The 8,548-nt window shown below is 33.0% G+C and overlaps 1 long non-coding RNA gene across 1 annotated transcript; it reads left to right on the forward strand.

Annotated features, from left to right (window-relative positions):
* Window positions 1-820: 820 nt before the first annotated feature.
* LOC114580271 lies at window positions 821-2,776 on the forward strand. Its single transcript, XR_003701632.1, has 2 exons — window positions 821-948; window positions 2,475-2,776. It is a non-coding gene; the product is annotated as an uncharacterized LOC114580271 (long non-coding RNA).
* The last annotated feature ends 5,772 nt before the right edge of the window (window positions 2,777-8,548 follow it).

Here is an 8,548-nt window from a genome sequence, read left to right on the forward strand (position 1 = left end):
TCTTTTTGGTTTTTAATAAAAGGGCTATGCCCCAAAATTTCCCAAAAAAAAAAAAGAAAGAGAAGGGGAATCTCAAAAAAAAAAAATTTAAAGAGCCGTTTAAACTTTAAAGTAATAAAAGCTAGAATACCTTTTGAAGGAATAAACGGCTGATGACCCAGTTAGGAGAGTAGAGGTGTTAGATTTGACTTATGTTAAGAAAGGTAGGGGTAGACCTAAAAAGACTTGGTTAGAAAATATTAGGAATGACCTTTCTTTATTAGGTTTAAATGAGAATTTGACTTTTAATAGAACACAATGGAGAAAAAGGATTCATGTAGCCGACCCCACGTAGTGGGATAAAGGCTTGATGTTGTTGTTGTTGTTGTTGTATGTTTATTTTCGTTATTAAATAAAGTATAATGATACTTTTGAAAAAATTCTTACAAATTATGCAATTGCATTTGTAAATGGAATTAAATCAACGTTTAAAATATTAAGAATTTTGTTACAAGTATTAAATTTCAATATTTATTTATATAACGTTATAATCTTTAAATAACATAAAAAATCTATAATATTATATTTTCTTATATATTTTTTATATAATTAAAATTAAAATATTATTTATTGAACTAAAAAGTAATTTCGTGATCTGTTTAATGTTTGCCAACACCTGCCAAAAAAAAAGTCAAATTTGGTGGCCATTTGCTCCCACTTTTCTGTACTTCATATTTATGATATGAAGCCTTATTTTTCAGAATGTTCACATTGATACAAAATGAAAAAAAATAAATATAAAACAATGAGACTCGCCTAGTTGCATCTTCTATAAATATGAGATTCATCAACGCAAATAAGGATATTAGCAGAAAAGTTCCATGGCTTGCAGGTTTTACTACTTCTTCCTGCTCTTGCTGGTGCTCCTCCTTGCAACCTACTGTCTTGCTGGTGCTCCTGCTGGTGGAGGTTAGTTTTTTATTTTGGAATGTTTGTGATGCCTTCAAAAAAAGAAAATAAAAATTTATAGGCGCCAATTTATTGAATAAATTATAATTTATATAATAGCACAAACTTTTATTTCATACTAACAAAAAGATTGGACTTATGGGCAAGAAAAAAACAATTTAATAAGAACTTATCATGATTTGGAGCTTATATTTCTATCCTTATGCGTTTTATATCAATATTATGATACAATTGTTTGTTCAAATTTTTATTTTTTTCTTTGTCAGAATAGCTTTAATTTATTAGAATTAATATTCATTTCTTACTTTACAAGTCATATAATTTTGAATTTATAGATAAGCATTTAAAAAGGCCAAATTAAGTAGGCTAATTTAGAATGATAGTTTTACTGTAAAGCTTAATTTATATTTTCATCAATATGCTGTGCAAGCTCATGCTCTTGCTATTTTAAAGAAATATTGAATTTAAAAATTAAAAGTTCATTGTTGTTAAGTAAGAATAAAATGTAGATCATAAGTTATATCTGAGCATAGGAGCTGTTTAGGATCATTCTCTCTTTCAAGTTTTGTTCTTTCAATACATTTTTTTAGTTTGCATTTTTTAATTATTTTTATTATAACTTAATATTAAAAATTAAATATTAATCAAACCGGAGCCAGTACAACAGTTTACCGGTTGAATCAGTTATCACGAGTTCAATACAAATCCGATTTTTCAACTTCTTTAGACAAGCAACTGAATTGATTCACGGTCGAACAGGCATGTCCGGCCCGGTTTTAAAAATATTAGTTTTTTAGTATTTGTTATTTGTTAAGAGTTTATTTGGGATCAATTTAATTTTTCATTTCTTGTATTTTAATTATGTTTTGTTTTATTTATATTTGCTCATCAAATAAATTTTTTTGGTAACTTCAAAGCGTGCTATTTTTAGTTTTATTAAATATCAAATAAATTGATTTTGGAAGGGTGAAGATGGTCACTGGTGGTACTGGTGATTGTGGTCAGTGGTGGAGCAAGAAATTTTGTTCACAGGAGACCTAACTTAAAATAGTTCTATTTATAAGATCAAAATTTATAATACAAATAACATGGTCTTTAGAGCTTAGAAGACATAAATATTTGTCGCTGGCGGTCTCCGTTTGGGGGCGAGAGAGGAGCGAAAGGGAAAACGAAAGCTGTGTTTGAAGTAGTGAGTCGCGAGTCGTGAGAGAGACACAAAGGGGAAACAAAACAAACTGTTTGGGTTGAGTGGCATCCATCACTTAAAGTACTTCAAAGTTATTATTATTTTTTTTTTCAAAATAACTTGATTTGATAAATGGCTAAAAGGTACAGTAAACAATGGTATTTTCTTTTGTATTAAAAAATTATTTTAAAAAATAATAATAAAATTATCCTAAACGAAATTTTAATTTATTTGATAAATTTTTGAATGAAAGGCATTATTTCTCCTTAATAAAACTTATCTCTTAAAAAATGATACATAATTTTATTTCATTTTTATTTATTAATTATTATTGATACAGATGCCAGCGGTAACGGACCTGGACCTGATGGTGATCGCAGTGGAACACCTAACTGTTTGAGATGCCAGGATATTCCCAAAACTATACAATGCAATTGTTAGAAAAAATATCTTATTTTCGCTACAAGAAATGCAGCTTTTCATTTCCAAAATAGACCACAATGTAATTTATAGAAAAAAAAAAAAAGATAACAATTTTGGTTCAACAAATGTATCTTTGCGTAAGCTATATTCCGTTGCGTTCAAATTATCGACATGTAACGGTGCGGGAAGGCATACATATAAATGATTCCAGAAATGTTTAGCATCATTATATGAGTATTAAATACTTAGAATTACAACTACATATTTATTTGTTAATTTGGATTAGAAACATTCACTATTATTCATATAATGATGCTAAACAAACATTACAAAATCTTATAGTTCAATAATTTTCAACATAAAAAATAGTTGTTGCATATCTAGTAGAGTAAAAGATTTTACATTTTAGTAATGTATGAAAATCTAGCACACAAACTTATGATAGAAAAACAAATGAATTTTTATGTGTAAAACTCAGAAAAGGGAAAAAATCATGAGGTATTGCCCAGTTGAAATGATTCCAAAAGTATTTGAATAAATTACAAAAGTCAATTCAAACTTTAACTCAAGGTCAAGGAGAATACAATATGCTAAAGAGTTTTCCGAACTTCATAAGATTAGTCCTCTTGATGCATATTGAATAACAAAGAATGTTCCACCATTGTCTTGCGATGGTTGGAGATTCATTGTTAATTAGCAGTTAAGCAGATGTTTAGAAATACTTGGTTGTTGGAAAAAGATCCAATATCAACCAATGAATAGCCAAAAGTTTGGCGATAGTCAGTGGTTAAAGTTCGACGACAATGAGTGTTCAAGAAAAGATCAACTGGTGGTGCAAGCTTGATAAAGTAATAGAGATCCATCGTCTTTCTTCTCTCCCTCCCCACCTTGTGAAAAATAAGGGGTCTATTTATAATTTTTTTTCGATGTGACATGCCTAGTAAATATGAAGAAAATCAAGGGCAAGTTGAGAGTATTCTATTGGATGGTTCATATTGATCCCCTTGAACATGGAGCATTTATCAAGCAATTAAATACCTAAGAGATGCCAGATTTGAAGGATTTTGGGAAGAATGGATTTGACTAATTGAGCTGCTCGATTTGACTATATGCATGTCATATTTGGATATCGTTTGGTCAACCAATTAGAGTTTTGAATCTTCCGAATAGGTGTTGAACCTTTGATTTGGACCTATTTGGGCTTGTAATGTATCAAATTTGGTCATGTTGGATTTGTCTCCTTGAGAAATTTAATTTAACTATATGATTTTTAAAATTGGAGTTTGGATGGTCATGAATTTGAAAGTTCGAAGGGATGTTAAGCCCTTATGAACTAGCCCAAGCTAACCATGAGGGGGGGGGGGGGGGGGGGGGGTGTTTTTTTTCGGGGGGGGGGAATTGGTATTTTAAAAAAATCTTTCAATCAAAAATAAAAACTAAACCAAACCAAAAATTCACGGCAAAGAAATTTAACGTGGAAATTAAATGTGAAAAAAGCAATAGTAAAGAACACAGAAATTTATACTGGTTTAATCAACTCGACCTACATCCACTTCTCGGAGGCACCCTCTGAGTATTGTACTAAACTCAGTGACTCTTATTTTGCTTCCACAGCATGGTGGAGAAGCCTGTACAAAATCTCCTATTATAGCACTAAAAGTAGTGTCTCTCCTTTTTCCCCCACAGCATAGCAGAGAAGCCCTTATAAAATAAAAGTGCATAAAATCATAGAAAAATAAAAGTGCGTAAAATAATAAGAATAAGCACACCAACATCTATAGCTGTTTAGTCCAATCTGATTTACGTCCCCTCCACAAAACCCTTCATTCCTATTATAGCACTAAAAGTAGTGTCTCTCCTTTTTCCCCCACAGCATAGCAGAGAAGCCCTTATAAAATATCTTCCACTAACCCAGTGTGGTAGAGGACCTTTCTCTCTTTTTCACCCTCCTAGTGAAGGTAGAGAACCTGTAATTCTTATTCTCCCTCCTGAGGATGGAAGAAAGCCAAGAACTAGTGATGTAGAGTGTCTTCCTGGAGCCTCCAAGAGATCTAGGTGGAAACTTGAAGAAGAAGAGGAATAGCCTTGCTTTGAGAAACCTTGTGAATCCCTCACAATTCTCCCTCAAAAAAACTCTTCATTTCTTCTCTCTCCCAAAGCTCTCCTAAGAACCTCTTTGCTCCCAATCAGAGCAACTTAGCAGCAAAATTCATTTAGCCAAGGATTTTTTAAATCTTAAATAGAAATCTCATCATAAAGCCTTAAATTTCAATATGCTGACTCTGATCATCTAGTAAAATCTAAGATCATCCTTTACGATTCTTGGCAGTAATGTACAAGGAGATGGGCTCTGTATGATTAGTTCAAAGAGATGAATAGATCGTCTAGGATGATTTAGAACATCGTCTAGTATGATTATAACAAAGCAGCCTCTTTAGATAGTATAAAATGTATTGCCCAGTAAGATCTGTTCAATAGATATATTTATCCTTCTATATGATAGGCCACGATGTAATTATCTTCCAATGCAGTGATCAGTTCGTATAGTACAAAATTTAGGTGTTCATTCTATATGATTAGTCAAAAAACATAGCATATCACCTCTTAGATGATAGGAAATGATATAATTATAGTCCCATGTATCGCTCGAATCATCATACAGTACAATTATCATCAATTATCCATTATAATTTGATTAAACAAATTAACCATAAATGTTCCCCAAATCATAGGATAAATTTAAGCATGATTATCATGTATCATACAGTTTGATGAATATCATACAATATGATACATGTCTTATGGTATGATTAGACTCAGATTTTGAACATTATAATATTACTTAAATTGTGATTGATGGATATTTTGTTGATTATAACTAATTTTTATGTACGAAAGGGATCATAAAGTTCTGTGAGTTTAATCAACCATTTTTTTAGGGAAAACCCTCCGAGGGGTATATATGTTAATTCAATAATAAAATTATAAAGTTCTTAAAAGGACCTCAAGCTCACTAATTCTCAGAAGAGCTATAAAAAGAAAGTAAAAAAATTATAAGAGCTTGAGTTCCCTACTAAGCAAAAGTACAAACAAACCTAGGTATATTCTACAGTACATAAGAAAGAGCACCCAGAAGGATGAAGAATCCAAAAACTAGCATTTAGCTCTAGCTACCCATCCAAAATGGCACCACAATAGAAACCTACATTAAGAACATTCTATAAAAAAGGGTGATTCCCAAGATAGAAATAGCACAAATAAACATAAAAGATAACTGGTTGATAGTTCTAACATATATTCATAAGCCATATTAAAAGGAGGAAAAAAGAGTCAATAACAATTGCAAAATCACTATCACCTAAGCAACCATAATAAGCAACATCAACCCCAATCAACATTAGTAATGATAGAAGAAAAGATAGAAGGGTCACAACCCTTGATCACCTCCAAACTAGCATAGATAGCCCTACCATCAAATAACCAATGGCACCACGCGCCATTAAACCTAATAGAATAATAATAAAATTGAATCAACAGAGCATAGGAAGCAACTGGAGGAAAACCAAACCAGCTAAAGAAATTAGAAGGGTAGTCCTCGCAGACCATGTTAGAGGAACCCCTAATAAATTATAAAGGATCCAGGACCCAAAAATAGTACAAATTAACGAGATTACAAAGCTAGAAAGCCAAGCTTAACATTAAGGTATACATAAGACCCCCAAAAACATTGAAGACAAAGCTACAAAATTGAAAGCCACAAAACCTTGCAGTAGTAAAGAAACGAAAGGCTCCAAGAAATGCCCACCAACCAATCCCCAAAAACATCCATTAAAAGGAAATAGTAATAGAAAACTCTAGCCAACCAAAAATAACACATATATGTATTCCTGACACCAAAACATAAACAAAATAGCAAAAAGAAATAGAACAGAAGAAAAAACCTCCAGGACACCAACCAAGAGGTAGTCCCCAAACCAACCGAGAGGCTCTAGGAAATGCCCACCATCCAAACTCCAAAAATACCCATAAAAACCATAGATAAATTTTGGTCATCATAGAGCAACACAAAGAACTACAACTTGCACCCAAATAGAAATAAAACGATAAAAAGGAACATAATAATAGATATATCCTCCAACACACCAACCAGGAGGCAAACCCCAAACCAAAGAAAACAAAAACTACAAGCATCAAGCAACCTTAAAATCTAACATAGGGTATACCAACTTTATCACATCTTAAAAACCCTATTAAAGGAGCAGGGAGGTTAGAAGCAAAAAAATCAGTAAAACCATCCAAGCCAAACAACAAGTTGGCAAGCCACTTTGCATAAGCATTCCCGTCGTTATAAACATGAGATTAGGAGATGCTCATAAAGATCAACCAATGCATAATATCCCTCACCAAACAAAAAATAGCTGGATTACACATAGTTTCATTAATAGTATTTAAATAGTGAATACTATAATTAAAATCAACTTCAATGCCAATGTTAGAAATGTCAAGAGAAATGCATAATCTAATCCCATAAAGAATAACCAAGAGGACAATAAGGTTCACATCGTAATTGTGTAAGGGACCCATAAAAGCTATAATAATACTCCCATGACTATCCCTAATAAGCCCACCACATCCCGTGGTGGAACACATAACAACACCTTCCACATTCAGCTTATAAAAGTTATTAGGAGGTTTGAGCCACTATACTGTTAAGAGAATTACTATTTGCATGTTTTACATTCTTGCAACTTGTGTTATTTTGATGATTTCAAATATTATTATTTTATGTATAGATATCTCCTAACACTTTTTGGAAGATTTATTTTTGCTCTAGTGTGTACTAACATTTCAGGAAAATCAACTCCAAACTATGAAGACTTCAAATCAAATTCAGCTTCCAATCATTTGTAAATTAAAAGCTTTAAAAATGTTTTTGAATTTAGAGGGAGTGATTGTAATTGAGTGAATATTCACAACACACACATTTGGGGGAATAACTTTTGTGAACTGATCGTACAGAACAAACATAGTTTGTACGGGACGATCATGTCAATTAACCCCTCAGAAGAGCAATGGATCGAACAGGCAGGGATAAAAATTTTCTAAGTCCTACTCGTCCGGACGAATTTAATATTTGTCCCAGGACGAACGCCTCTGGATTCTCTATTTGCACTGTTCATCCAGACGAAATACACGGTTCGTCTCTTGACGAGATTCTCTGTTTAAAATCATCCAGGACAAAATTACCCTTCATCCCTGGACGAAACTCTCTATTTAAAATCATCTAGGACAAAACTTGTTCGTCCAGGACGAACCGAACCGACTTACCTCAGTTGGTTACGTCCTGCAGGGATTTGGAAACCTACCTATGGAATAATCGTTTCATACCGGACGAACCTAGTTCATACAGGACGATGATCGTGTACGAACATAGTTCGTACCAATATACATTAGGATCATTTATGGAACTTTAAGTAAAATCGTCCGGGATGATCCACGATCGTACGGGACTATCCACTACATACAGAATTGAAAATTTGCAGTTTTTGGGCAGTTTTTCTTGTCTTTCCTATATATAGTCCAAATTAGACTGCCACCAAATCTTTTTTGTCATTGATCTTCGTGCCTATTGAAAGAAGACTCAAGGGAGAGTGAGAGAGAGCATTCAAAGAAGGATTTCTTCCACTGGAGCGTGAAGGCTTTACTTTATGTTCAAAGGTAAGATTACCTAACTTGTGATTTGAGATTACTTCACTCTTTTCTTTCTTCTTTCTAAATTTCTTGTGAGGAGATCTGTCAAGGAGATCGAGTTCTCTGCCCACACTAGAAGAGTGTGAATGGATGAAGGATTCTCTGCGCACACTAGGAGAGTGTGAAAGGATGAAGGTTTCTCTGCCCACACTAGGAGAGTGTAAAAGAACGAAGGGTTCTTTGCCCACACTAGGAGAGTGTGAAAGGACGGACGGTTCTCTGCCAACACTGGGAATAGTG

This window comes from Dendrobium catenatum, unplaced genomic scaffold (assembly GCF_001605985.2).
Source record: "Dendrobium catenatum unplaced genomic scaffold, ASM160598v2 fragScaff_scaffold_911, whole genome shotgun sequence".
In the NCBI taxonomy this organism is placed as follows: domain Eukaryota; kingdom Viridiplantae; phylum Streptophyta; class Magnoliopsida; order Asparagales; family Orchidaceae; genus Dendrobium; species Dendrobium catenatum.